Source organism: Mauremys reevesii, linkage group 7 (genome assembly GCF_016161935.1).
Source record: "Mauremys reevesii isolate NIE-2019 linkage group 7, ASM1616193v1, whole genome shotgun sequence".
Classification (NCBI taxonomy): Eukaryota; Metazoa; Chordata; order Testudines; family Geoemydidae; genus Mauremys; species Mauremys reevesii.
This window is the reverse complement of record NC_052629.1, coordinates 121888501-121903337: the sequence shown is the minus strand read 5'-3', so window position 1 is coordinate 121903337 and position 14837 is coordinate 121888501. Positions and strand designations below refer to the sequence as shown.

The 14837-nt window shown below is 43.4% G+C and overlaps 1 long non-coding RNA gene across 4 annotated transcripts in view; it reads right to left on the bottom strand.

Moving 5' to 3' along the window:
• Positions 1–14837, bottom strand: part of LOC120409041 — a 58904-nt gene that overhangs the window by 43495 nt on the left and 572 nt on the right. For 3 of the 4 annotated variants that reach the window (XR_005601072.1, XR_005601069.1, XR_005601071.1), the window contains exons 2-3: positions 9447–9589; positions 4707–4919 (exon numbers count right to left, since the gene is read on the bottom strand). This is a non-coding gene — a long non-coding RNA (uncharacterized LOC120409041). Of the gene's footprint in view, positions 1–4706; positions 4920–9446; positions 9590–12431; positions 12525–14837 lie in introns of those variants that run through there. The other variant, XR_005601073.1, reaches the window with a different exon arrangement.

Here is a 14837-nt window from a genome sequence, read left to right as displayed (position 1 = left end):
CATGTGTAGCACCTACAGGGCTCATTCAGAAAGTCTCTAGCCTGACCTATTTAAGGACATCCTAGGGCCCAACAGACTCCACAGATCAAAGTAGGGCTATTTTGATATGTTTCTTCGTTAGAAGCCAATATTTCATGTGTGCAGAACTTGTACGAGGACATGTTGAAGTGAATCAGTCACCAATGATTTGAGAAATGTAGAAGAATGAAATCTGAGTGGTGATCAAGTACCTCCATAAGAAAGGCATGACCCAAAAGGAAATCCATGAGGACACGGTGGCAAAACTGATGATGCCCCTTCATATGCCACAGTAAAAAAATGGGCTGCTGAATTTAGGTGAGGGAGAATCAGCACTGAGGATGAGCCAAGATCAGGAATGCCCCAGAGAGGCCACCACTCCAAAAAGAGTTGATGCAGTCCACAGGATGGACAGAAGATCAACAGTCAGGCACATAGCTGAGACCGTGGCCATCAGCACTGGGTCAGTGCACAGCATCCTCAGTGAAGACTTGGGCATGAGAAAGTTGTCAGCAAGATGTGTTCCCAGAATGTTCAGCACTGATCAGAAGAAAGCACAACTTGAGATTTCCTGGGAAATTTGGGAATGTTTTGCTTCTACAGGACACTTCACCCCACACATTGCAGGTTGCAGTAAGCATATTGTCCACATTTGACTTTCAACTGCTTTCCCATCCAGATAATTCATTGGATTTGGCTCCCGCAGACTCTTGCCTGTTCCCCGAGTGGAAGAAAGACCACCATGGGAAGATTTTCAGTGATGATAACAAGGTGATCACAGCAGTTGAGTTTCTGGACATACAGGACAAGGACTTCTAAAAGATGGGCACTGCCAGCTGCAGCAAGCTGGACCATGTGCATTGATGTCGAGAGATTATATTGAAAAATAAACAAACAACTGAACGCAAATTATATTTTTTTCTTTGTCAGGATAGAAGCATTCTGAATGCCCCTCACAATCATCATGTCTGTAACATGCTTATGACATCTGTTAATAATCTATAAACCATTTATAAACTAACCTTAATTCAAAATTTGAGCCATATTACAAAACAAAAGGGCAGGACTCAAACACTAACAAGTTAACCAGTGTGGCTATCCGCAGTTCCTTTAACCTCTCCAAATCCTTCAGATTTTGGTTTATCAATGCGGCAGGTTCGCCAAAGCATTAAACTCCTTTCTAGATGTGGGGATCAGTAATGTATATATTGTGTATCCAACATGGCACCTGGGTTACATAGGGTTGGTTTAGATCCTTGGATCTGCATGAGTAGACTCAATGGCACCACTTGATAGAACTCAGTGCACCACTTGATAGATGTCTTTGAAGTCTAAGGGTACGTCTAGAGCTGTTTAATGGTGGTGTAGCTATTCAGGCTTGGGAAGGAGCCTGGATTCTAGGACCCTGCAAGGTGGAAGCGTCTACAAACAGTCCCTTAGCCCGAGCCCTGTGAGCCCGTGTCCGCTGGGAAAGGCCAGCCGCAGATGTCTAACTGCCGTGTAGACGTACCCAAATGGGCTCCACACAACAGCATGGATCAGATTGCAGGACCGGGGCCATAGTGACAATACCACCATTTTTGTGTTCTTATCCCATGCCAATACAACGCAATATCTTGTTTCCCTCGTTTATGGCAGTTATGCCCAGCACCTATGGATGCAATCCCTCTTCCATGATACTCTTTCACATTTTCCTGGCCTTTAAGCCTGTTAGCCTTGCACTACTTCATTATAAAAGCTGTGACTAAAAGCACTGTCACTATGACATACCTGACCACATCTGGAATCACTGCTAGCAAAAGTACCCAAGAATGACATCTGTGGAGGTTTTTTTTCTAATGTCTGTATATGCTATAGCTGTACAGTTTGGGAAAATAAGGGTTTTATATTTGTGTTTATTAACAATGCCACTTAACAGTATTTCTCTCTAATGTGCTTTATACATCAAACCTGTCTACAGTTTAAAAACCAGTCCTGTGTATTTAAATGTCTCTTGCCAGGTTATCTCACGTGGCTCTTTTAACTTGCGAGAATATTAATTCATTCCAATCATACATGATAGCACCATCTGTTAAGAGCTTGCTGCTCCAGGAAGTGACATGGTCAAGAGTGATGGCAAAGCGGGAAATGGAGCAGCTTGCTTACTAACGGGCAAGTAGCATATGATGCCAGTTTAGTCAAACGTTCGTAGTGCAAGTGTACTTTTAAGAGTCTAGCATTCTGACCCCATAATAGCACACCCTTCCTTGGAACACCTCTAGACACGAGAGTATCTTGGTGCATATACATAATGTGGCTGCTCAGGCAGCCTCTGAGCATGAAATCCTGACCGCAGTGAAGTCAAAGGCAAAGCTCAGTCTTACTTTTAAATCTCATGGCACTTGGTGTTCATGCATTTTTCAAAAACAGGGGGTACCGATTTTATTTAATTGACAAATACATTTATTATTAATTATAATTATTCATATTTCAGTAGCACCCAGGGACTTCAGTTGTGGATCAGGGCCCCATTGTGCTAGGTGCTGCCAGAACACAACAAAAAGACAGACCCTGCTGTCACGCCGTCTGGAGTGACTCATGACCGTAAGTGCCGACCTCAGGGCAGACTGTCAAAAACAGGGCAGACACCCCAAAAGGGTGCTGTGTTCTATAATTAGATTTCCCCAAGCCAGTAACACATGTGAACTCCTGGACCACTACACCAGTCTTACCAGGGAGTCACAGACAGACCCCTTAGACTCTCCAATCTAACTTGCCACCCAGACAAACTAGACTTAGCGATAACAGGTCACTTACAGCAAAAATCACACCACATCCAAGTCGCTTCCAGTCTCAAGTGACCGGTTATTTACCTCAGATCAACTGTTACCCTAGATCTTACACCACAGACAACACCAGTAGCCAATCCTGTAATAAACTTTCTAAAGATTGATTAACAAGGAAAAATAAATGAGTTATTTACAGGTTAAAGCAAGCAAACATCTACACAGACAAGAAAATAACGGCCATACTGGGTCAGACCAGAGGTCCATCTAGCCCAGTATCCTGTTGTCTTCTGACAATGGCCAATGCCAGGTGCTACAGAGGAAATTAACAGAACAGGGAATCATCAAGTGATCCATCCCCAATCACCCATTCCCAGCTTCTGGCAAACAGAGGCTAGGGACACCATCCCTGCCCATCCTGGCTAATAGCCATTGATGGGCCTACCCTCCAGGAACTTATCTAGTTCTTTTCTGAAGCATGTTATAGCCTTGGCCTTCACAACATCCTCTGGCAAGGAGTTCCACAGGTTGACTGTGCATTGTGTGAAGAAATACTTCCTTTTGTTGTTTTAAACCTGCTGCCTATTAATTTCGTTTGGTAACCCCTAGTTCTTGTGTTATGAGGAGTAAATAACACTTCCTTATTTACTTTCTCCACACCAGTCATGATTTTATAGACCTCTCTCATATTCCCCCTTAGTCATCTCTTTTCCAAGCTGAAAAGTCCCAGTCTTATGGAAGCTGTTCCATACCCCTAATAATGTTGTTGCCCTTTTCTGAATCTTTTCCAATTCCAATATATCTTGTTTGAGATGGGGCAACCACAACTGCACGCCGTATTCAAGGTGTGGGCCTACCATGGATTTGTATAGAGGCAATATGATATTTTCTGTCTTATTTGCTATCCCTTTCTTAATGATTCCCAACATTTTGTTTGCTTTTTTGACTGCAGATTCAGTGGGTATTTTCAGAGAACTATCCACAATCACTCCAAGATCTCTTTCTTGAGTGGTAACAGCTAATTTAGACCCCCCCATCATTTTATATGTATAGTTGGGATTATGTTTTCCAGTGTGCATTACTTTGCATTTATCAAGACTCAATTTCATCTGCCATGTTGTTGCCCAGTCACCCAGTTTTGTGAGATCCTTTTGTAGTTCTTTGCAGTCTGCCTGGAACTTAACTATCTTGAATAGTTTTGTATCATCAGCAAATTTTGCCACCTCATTGTTTACCCCCTTTTCCAGACAATTTATGACTACATTGAATAGGACTAGTCCCAGTACAGACCCCTGGGGTCCAGGAGGGTTTGTACGCATGTGGCTAGCCTGAGCAGTCACATGTTCTACTCTGCTGCACTGCTATTTTTGGTGCACTAGCTTGAACACAGCTAGCCTATGTCTGTCTAGCCAACCTAAGCAGCATGCTCCTGGCTGCAGTGTAGAAGTATCCACAGAGACACACCAAAAGGGCGAAGGTGAAGGGGCACCCTGGAAAGGTGGAGTTGGCTGATTGATTGAAGCCTAGGGACTGTCGCTAAAAGCCTATAAAGAAGGTTTCTAGGAGCTCAACTTAGTTCTACTAGGGATGACTGTCTGCATAGATATTTCCTGAATTTTGCAATTCCAACTGTATTAAACCAAATTAATTTAATTTTTTTTATTTAAATATATACACACTCACCCTATTCTTTATATATAATGGACTCTTGACTCCTTTCTGTTCTTCTTCCCCATCCTGACTTTAAATGAGTCTGTAGCTCACAATTCCATGCCATAGCTATAATGGGAGACTTGCCAAAAGCTAATCAGATTATTTTTCAGGAATACATGATAAATAATCAGGTGGCATTTCCTTTTGTTATCAGGATTACATTTAAATTATATTTTTAACTTGATCACTTTATTAAAAAGTAATGCTTACATAGATAGGTGAATTACATTCAGGATTACATTTTGTGGTGGTATCTTGTTACTGCCAGGTTGCTTTGCTGAATTTTTGCCACACTCTCTCTGGCACCACTTATGAGCAGAAACCACAGTATCTCTCCTCGTACATGACCAGGAACTTGATAGCCATTTCCTTCACTTGTCTGTGCCTTCTTTATGCCAGAGATAATTTTCCCTTCAAAAGAACCTACATATAACAATCTAATTCAATTCAAAGTAGATAAAATTTATGAGCTGTATATTTTAGTTGGGATGGGATATATAGCATTTTAATTAGGCATATATGACTTTAAATGATATCATAAATTACTCTGAGAGATTAGTCACCCATGGAGAGACAACCTATCTCCTGAATGTGAAGATCAGTGCATATTACTCATACCTTGAATTATATTACAATCCCACATTTTAGATCCAGATTACTTGGTAGCCTATATAAATGGGTGTCATTTCACTTTCTTCAACTACAACTAATTTTTTAGCTAAAAACTTTTGGGCAAATCCTCAGCTGATGTAAATTGAAGAAGTTCCATGAACTTCTGTGGAACTCTGCGCCATTAGCACTAGCAAAGGATTTGGTCATTTGTTGCTCAAATCTCTCTCTAATACAGTTAAATGGACAATAAATGAATACTCCTAAGGATCATAGTTTTCTCATCATTTAGAATTTTTTTATCATAATGTTCCCTTAATGAGGTGATTGCTTCATTTTTGCAAAGAAAATCACCAGTACTAGGTCATCTCTGGAGTGAAACATAAAGCTCAAGAACACCACGTGTTGACCCCATTGGTATCAGCAGAGGTACTAATGCTCTATCCAGCTGTGTTAGGGCCTTGGTTCTATAACACTGTACATATCTCTCATCACTTACAGAGCTACCGGACAAGAAGGTCTTATATATTCAACTGGGCAATCTGAGACTGTTGTTACAACTTCCTGTTATTTTAATAGTTCAAACTGACAGCATTTGAAAGACAACTTAAATTTACCTGCCTTTCTGAGCCTTTAGCTATGAGCAGAGGTGCAGAGAAACAGCCAAACACAAATAATGTAATGTAGGACTTTGTAATATAAAGCACATATTGCGATCAGAGCAAACACTAGTTTATGTTATACATTCCGTGCAGCCAAAATGAACTTTCACCACACAGTAAAAACAACAACACCAATCCCATTCTACTCCCTGTGTTTGAATAGAACATTATATATATATATATCGCACCTACACTGTATCTGTGCCAGCCACAAGCAGGCTGACATGGCAGGTAAATCAAAGCCGACGGTAAAAGTTCTATGTTATGTGATTTGTTGTTGATCTCTCTTCATAGCTGGAGGCACAGAAAGTCAGGTAAATTTGAACTCCAGCTTTCAAGTTGTTTCAAAGGCTGTTAGTTTATTAAAATATTCACTTCAGTGATACTACTCTGAATTTAACCAGTAAAACTGAGAGCAGACTTTGGCCCATATGGAAGAGTATTGCACATTAGCCTTCTCTTGAAGATATTGTGTTCAGAGGACAATCCCACTATCAGTCACAAGGGTCTGCCACAAGTGAGGCCAGCGGGCCAACTCTTCTAAAGGACTGTGGGCCAGCACTGCTTGAGGCACAGAAAAGTTAAAGCAGTCCAGAGAGACTCCTGCTAATCCGCTGCAACCAAGATAACAGAGCTGCAAACCAATTATAGAGATGGGCCCAGGATGAGAAAGGCCTGTCATACGGTGCATGGCCCAGCCAGGCTGAAAGAAAATACTGTTTTTGTTTTTTCTTTAGTAATTTGTTTTAAACCCAGAAAAAGAGAGACAAACAAAATATAGTCAAAGAGAAAAAAAACCAACCACCTATAAGCAAAAAAAAAAAAAAAAAAAAAAAGAGAGAGAGCGAGAAGCCTGGATTAAAGCCAACAAGGAAAAGGTCCAGTGTATAGTCAAGGAGAATAAGCAGAAGAACTAGGCCAAGGTTGGAGTCAAAGAGAATAAGGAAGAAAAATCAAGCCCACAATGAATAACTAAAAAGAAGCATATTGCAGGCTAACAGAGAGCCAAGAAAATAATTCTCTCAACAGGCAGAGAGGTTCAGGGAGTCCACTCTGTTCGCCAGTTAAAATGTATGGTTAGATATCACTGGGCTTTTCAAGTGTTTCTGAAGCTAAAGGAGAGGAGATTGTAACGCACTGAAAGCATTATCTGTAGGATTCACTAAACTTGGAAGTTGTGCAGATCAGCTTTAATAAAATACACTCTCTTGTTAAAGCCACAGCTGCCTCTCTCTTCTCCATGCTCCTACCTACAATATAACATGACAGAATTCTGTCATATAATGTGTATTTTTGCTGTATTATATTGTTATATATTACTTAGTCCTATAAATGGGCATATTGATGTACAGTCAAATGATAAAGCTACAGTCTTTGTCCTGAAGAGTTTATAATCTAGAGGCAGACTTAAAAGGAAGAGAAGAGGACAAACACTGGGGGTAATTCATAAAGGTATTTAGGTGCCTAACTCCAATTGAAATGAATACTGGGACATACTACAAGTGAGATGTTGTAGGTTTGGTTTTTGCTCTTTGTCTTAGTCAGTGGGAGTTAGGTCCAGAGCCTTAAAGTTATTTAGTTGCTTAAGTGTCTCAAGTTGGGCATCTCCAATTAGAAAAAATTTTTAAATGCTGGCATAAATGATTTGGTCCTGGCTATGCAGCCAGCCAGTGGCAGAGGTAGGAATAGAACCCAGGTTTTCCAACACCCCTGCTCAAACCACTAGACTATCCCAGAAAGAAGTAACTCAGAAGAATCACTCTGACAGGTTATTTCTACTGAATTGCTGAGTACATAAAGTGTGTTTAAAGAAAGGGTAAAGCTACTTGAAAGGTCTTAGAAATGCTTAGATTTATAATCTGCTGTGGCAGGATCTAGGAGTCCAGAATTCAATGAAGCTAAACTGACAAATTTATTATAGGTATAAATCTGAGAAATCTATTAGAGGAAATATAATAAAAGGCACATTTTTGTGAAATTTTAATGGGAACTCAAATAATTCAACAAAAGATTAAGTTTGGAAAGGGGAAAAGTCATTTATTAAACGTTTCTAGGAATACTGACTGACCTGCCTTTAAAAAGAGGCCTTTTTTTGGTTAAAATGAAAAACTGAACTCTCATGAGAACAACCTAGTGAAAAGGCTTATCGGAGGCTGACTTTTTTTGCAAGCTCAGTGACTTTTGTTGTCAATGTGTTATACAATAAGAGAAACTCTGTTGCCTCTGTAATTTCTTTCAGTGACTGAAAAAATTCCTAATAACATTCAAAAACTAAATTGGCATCTGAAATAAAGAGCATTCCTGGTCAGGACCGTACAGATAAGAACTAGAGATGGAAGCTGGAGTAGTTGAGAATTCTGCTTAGAACTAGATCACATCAGAATTGTGAAAATGTTATTTTTTCTAGATCCACTTACAGTAAAAGTCAAACTATTAACACTGGACAGCAGAATAGCTGCATATTTTAAAAATACCAAGTACTTTCTGTTTCTGTGTGTCATAATTCCATAATGGTTAAATGTTACTCTTGGGCCAGACTAATACTCTTACTCACGTTGGGTATAATCCTATTCTATGTGGAGTAGTACCTTACCCATCCTGCATATTAAAATCTGGGTCTTAATGTAGCTATTCAAAGTGTATGTGAGCGTATTAGCATTCTCATACAAAAACTAGATCAAAGCATCAATGAAGTTTGTGGGCAATTTTAATCAAAGGGTCACTTCTGCATATGGTTACTCTTGCAGGATGCAATGAAACTAACTACCCGCAGGCATAAAGTAAGCAGTATTTAGCCCACAGTGGTAAGCTGAGCATTATTTGCAAGATGCATGCTAAATATCACCACCATCCCACATGCTTCAAAATATGAATAGAGAATGGAGAATTTCCAAGTATTTGTTTGTATTATGTTTCCTATGATCAGGTTAGGGGAAACAGGCAACAGGAGTTGTTTGAAATAAATCTGTAATTCACAATCCTAACATGCTGAGAAGTGATTAAATCCAAGTTAATTACTGTAAATACTTTCTATAATTACTTGTAAAACATTTTACTACCTGTACATCTGTTAAATTCAACTGAGGCCTGTAGATTTTTAGCCTTCTTTTAAAGACTAAATGGGCCTAATGTTATTACTCAGGGGTTGCACTGAGTCCTCAAATAGAGCTAGCTACTTCATAGAAATAAAAGATAGAAAGTACTGCTAGGCCACATATTACATCCCCTTGACAATACAGAACTGGCCTGACAATAGGCTGTCTTGTGCTTTGTCCGGTCTAGTTTATATTTCCCAGCCATTTGCACCACCACTCTTGGGAGTCTATTACACAGCATAAAAAATTTCACTGTCAACGATCTTCCTAACGTTCTGCCTGAATTTCTCTTTTCGTAATATAACGATACATCTCTACTCGAAACAAAATGCCAAGTATTCTTAACCTTGACTTTAATGTGATGTGACCCCTTCCAACATTGAGATTAAGTGCCAGGTTATGGCTCCCTGTGTGCTGGAAAGCAAGGGGCAAGTGCAAGGATTCAGTTCTTGCACCTCCTAGATTTGTTTCCTCATTACTCTGCTCCTGCACTGTAGGCATTCCTTGTATCCCCAGCTCTTGCTGTAAATTACAGCAGCCTCCTGCTTATTATTGGTCAGAAACTGCAACATAATCCACCTAACCTTGGGCCAGTCCTTGTCCAGGTTGCTGAATTGCTACAGACCTTCATCCACTCCAACAGATGATGGGGAGAACTGACAGAATCCAAGGTGATGGCCACAAGCTGGTATGATAGGATTCCATGGCTCCTACATTGTCCTACAGGCTGGATACATTTTAAAAGTGACAGCACTTTCAAAATGCATATGGACAGATAGATTTTTAGCAGCCAACAAGATATTAAAAATTACTATAGTGACAGAAGTGAACAATCCCAAAGGGGCAAAGGAGGAAGGAAAAAGAAAAGCTACCAGTGAAAGAGATACCTAAGATATTTATTAATACTTAAAACAGATTTTAAACTGGGTTTTTATAAAACACATTTTATAGTGGTTTTTCCTTTGCAAAACTCTTACTGAAAATCCAAATACATTAAAAAATATTTTAAAAAAATAACATGATATAAATTGGTACTGGTAAATAAAAGCACATAAAACTGCACTATACTGCACTAAATGTTAGTAAAACTGACAAAATAAAATACTAGCTATATAAACTGCATGCAGGCGTGTACCATTATTACAAGCAAAAAACATATCTTACAATTATGGGCCTACACTGTTTATTTCATTTGTTTGTAATTACATTTTATACATGTTTGTTTAGTAATATCAATCCAAGACATCATTTTGAGACTATAATTAACTGCACGTTACAACAGTATATTTTACTATTTTTGTGTTACGATTATTTTAAACTGTTGTGCCCTTGTTAGTTGTGTTTAAGTGCCATCTAGTGTTAAACTTAACCAATTTCTCTTCTAATGGTCCACTTTTTAACCTAATTTTTTACATTAAGATAGAACTGTGAGTGGAGAGGAAACCTATGGCCAAAATGCTCACACTTTGGTGCCTAAAGTTAAGCACCTTATTCCATATGTAAGCACTCACTGACTTCAGTGGGGACTGGATCAGAGTGCCTAAGGGCTCAATCCTGCAAACTCCAATGACACTATCATATCTGCAGAGTAGTGCTCATATATGCTCAGTAGTGGGGTAGGCAGTAAATACTGATGTAAGTGCCTTACTTGGAGCTACCATAGGTGTAAGTGCCTAACTTATAAGTACTCAATTTTTAAAAAAATATTCTATTATCTAAATCAAACTTTTTTTTATTTATACAAGCAAGTATTCACCTAAAACAAAAGTAACTCTGTTTGTTGAGATTCAGTATATCCAAGAAATGAACACACTGACACAGTTGACAAACTTTCATATTTTCATCAGATCCATTAAATTAAAATAAATATCAAAATTGTAGTAAAGTAATAGTAACTCAGACACATCCTCTGATTGAAATATAGTTTCAGCGTTCAGTGAAATTAGGTGGTTCTACAGCAAAATCCCATTCCCACAATTTGCACCCTTGTTGGCAATCTCATCAGAGAGACCAGGGACTAACTCACCCTCTCACCCTAAGAGCTGAGACATACTGACTGATGGAGAAGTTAGCAATGCTGCTGACCATGCATGGAGGATTTCAGTTTCAGGACTGTCAGACTGGTACCTCCTATAAATATTAAATTCACTTGGGGAAAAAAGTATGTATAACTGAAAAGAAGACAAACTTTCTGCAAAAATAGAACCTGATGACATCTTTTAAAACTTTTGAATGTTTAGCAATGTGGCTCCATGAAGCATAATTGAAAGCTTAGACAAGAGACAATATACAGTATTCAAAAGAATCTGCTATATTTAGGCACTGACATAGAAAGGTACTTAAGCAGACGCATAACTTTAAGTAAGCATAGTCACTGGGACTACTAATGTGCTTAAAGTTAGTTAAGTGCTTAATGTATTTGTTGAATTGGGGCCTTAAAGAATGTGTAGATCCCTGTGTGGGAGCCTCATTGACTTCAATGAGGTTCTTTGCAGGTAGAAGGATCTGCCCATTCAGAAGAGTTTGAGGATTTGGGACTTTATTTGTTACTAACAATCTTCTTTTTCCTCTCCTTACAATAAATTGCTTCACAATTTAAAGCTTATACTCTTGACAAGCTTAGATATGGTCTAAGTTGTTCCTTGATTCACAAAGAGCATTTTAATAGTAAAAATCCAATTCAAGTAACAGAGAAAAATATTAAATGTGAAAGTAGATTCTGATCTGCTATAAACAGACATAAATTTCATTCTCAACTACAAAGTAATAATTAGGAAATTACTATTTCCATCTTGTTTCTGCTGTTGTTACACTGAAGCACTGGATAACATAAGAGGAACTGCCTCCATAGATTTAATTTAAATTCTTTTTGCATTCCTTCCATAAATGGCATATTTATTCTGATTCTATTAGAAGACATTTTGGGCTTATTTAAACCAAAGTTCTATTGTCAGCCTTCTTTTTGAAATTCATTGAACACTACAACAAAGGATCCCTGCCACCTAAGGGAGAGAACTGGTATTGCTGAAAGCAGAAAAAGATGCAGATTTTGTAGGGCCTGATTGATCCAGCTCCCTCACTGAATTCAGTGAGAGTTTTGCCATTGACTTAATGAGAACTGATCAGGCCCTTCCTCCTCCTCCCCCAAATATGTTATTAAAAGGTCTTCATCTAATTCCATATTGCAAATGACAGTAATAAAAAAAAAGTTTAAACTAAGATCCCCCTCCTGCCCTCCAAACGCCTCGGTCCCAGCCCAGAGCACCCTCCTACACCCCAAACTCCTCATCCCCAGCCCCACCCGAGCCCGCACCCCCAGCTGGAACCTTCAACCCTTCCTGCACCCCTGCCCCAGCTCTGATCTCTTGCCTGCCCTCCAAACGCCTTGGTCCCAGCCCAGAGCACCCTCCTACACCCCAAACTCCTCATCCCCAGCCCCACCCGAGCCCGCACCCCCAGCTGGAACCTTCAACCCCTCCTGCACCCCACCCCCAATTTTGTGAGCAATCATGGCCCACCATACAATTTCTATTCCCCAACATGGCCCTCAGGCCAAAAAATTTGCCCACCGCTGGTCTGGAGTCTCCAGGACTTAAAGATGATGTCATGTGATGAAATCTCCAGGAATACAGCCAACCAAAACTGGCAACCCTACAATGAAGGCCCATCTATTGAGGGCAGGGCCGGCTCCAGACCCCAGCGCGCCAAGCGCGCGCTTGGGGCGGCGTCCCGCGGGAGGGCGGCAGGTGGCTCCGGTGGATCTCCTGCAGACGTGCCTGCGGAGGGTCCACTGGTCCCGCGGCTCCGGTGGAGCATCCACAGGCATGCCTGCGGGAGGTCCACCGGAGCCGCGGGACCGGCGACCGCCAGAGCGCCCCCCGCATCGTGCTGCCCTGCTTGGGGCAGCGCAAATCCTAGAGCCGCCCCTGATTGAGGGGACAGGAAGGGCAGGTCCATCTGACTTGGAGGTAGGTCTGAGTGGGTGAGGGGCATGAGTGAAAGCTGAGCTAGATCTGACTGAGGGAGGGGCAGGACTGACTGATTAGGGGAGGGCAAGATTTGTTGGTGGGTGGTAGTGACTATGGGGGAGAATAGAACTGATTGGGGGATGAGGCAGGGCAGGGGCAGGAGTGAATGATGGGGTGGATCTCACTGGCTATGGGGCAAGACTGACTGGGCAGGGGGAGGAGTAAATGATACAGGGGTCTCACTGAAGGAGTAGGCTGGGTCTGACAAGGGGCAGGACTCACTGGAGAGGGGGAGGGACAGGAGCGAATGATGAGGAGTTGATCTGACTGACTGGGGGCAGGACTGAGGAGTAGGGTTGCTAACTCTTCTGGTTTTGCCAGGAGTTTCCCAGAATCGGGCTCAATCTCCCAGAGGCTACTAAAGCCGATATGGGAGATCTTAGCGGCTAGAGATCCAGCAGCGCAGCAGGAGTGAGGCAAGTTCCCTGCCTTCCCTAGCCCTGCGCTACTCCCGAAGTGGGCAGCACATCTCTGCAGCCCCTGAGGGGGTGGAAGCTCCCATTGTCTGGGAACTGTGGCCAATGGGAGCTGCAGAGGCTGTGCCTGCAGGCAGGGGCAGCGTATGGAGGCCGCCGAGGCTGCCACAGGTACGGGCTGCTTCCGGGAGCAGCATGTGGCGGGGGGAGCGCTCAGAGCCCCCGACCCTGCTTACCTCCAGTGGCTCCTGGTTAGCGGCGCAGCGGAGCTAAGGCAGGCTCTGCCCCTGCAGCTCCTATTGGCCGCAGTTCCTGGCCAATGGGAGCTGTGGAGTCAGCACTTGGGGCACAGGCAGCAAGCAGAGACCCCTGCCCTCCTCCCATGGGGGGAGGGATAGCTCAGTGGTTTGAGCATTGGCCTGCTAAACCCAGGGTTATGAGTTCAATCCTTGAGGAGGTCACTTAGGGATCTGGGGCAAAAATTGATCCTGCTAGTGAAGGCAGGGGGCTGGACTCAATGACCTTTCAAGGCCCCTTCCAGTTCTAGGAGATTGGCATATTTCCAATTATTACCTTTTTTATTACCCACCCCCAGAGGCTGGCCAGGCCAGCCACTTCTGGGAGCGGCACAGGGCCAGGGGCAGGAAGCCTGGCTTAGCCCCACTGATTGGGAACCGCCTGAGGTAAGTGCCACCTGACCAGAGCCGCCACACCACACCCTCTCCCACACCCCAACCCTCTACACCAGCCCACAGCTCCCTCCTGCACCAACCCCCTGCAGAGCCCAAACCCTGCACCCCCTCCTGTACCCCAACACTATGCCCCAGCCCAGAGCTCCCTCCTGCACCAACCCCCGCCAGGGCCCAAACCCCTCACCCCCTTCCACACCCCAACCCTCTGCACCAGCCCAGCACCCACTCCTGCACCAAGCCCCCCACCCCCAAGCCCACACCCCAACCCTCTGCACCAGCCCGGCACCCCCTCCTGCACCAACCCCAGAGCCCACACCCCTCACCCCCTCCCACACCCCAACCCTCTGCACCAGCCCGGCACCCCCTCCTGCACCAACCCCCCCCAGCGCCCAAACCCCTCACCCCTCCCACACCCCAACCCTCTGCACCAGCCCAGCACCCCCTCCTGCACCAACCCCCCCAGAGCCCACACCCTCACCTCCCACACCCCAACCCTCTGCACCAGCCCAGCACCCCCTCCTGCACCAACCCCCCCAGAGCCCACATCCCAACCCTCTGCACCAGCCCAGCGCCCCCTCCTGCACCAACCCCCCCCAGAGCCCACACCCCTCACCCCCTCCCACACCCCAACCCTCTGCACCAGCCCAGTGCCCCTCCTGCACCAACCCCAGAGCCCACCTCTCACCCCTCCCACACCCCAACACTATGCACCAACCCAGAGTCCCCTCCTGCACCAACCCCCTGCAGAGCCCACACCCCTCACCCCTCCCGCACCCCAACCCTCTGCACCAACCCAGAGTCCCCTCCTGCACCAACCCCCAGCAGAGCCCAAACCCTCA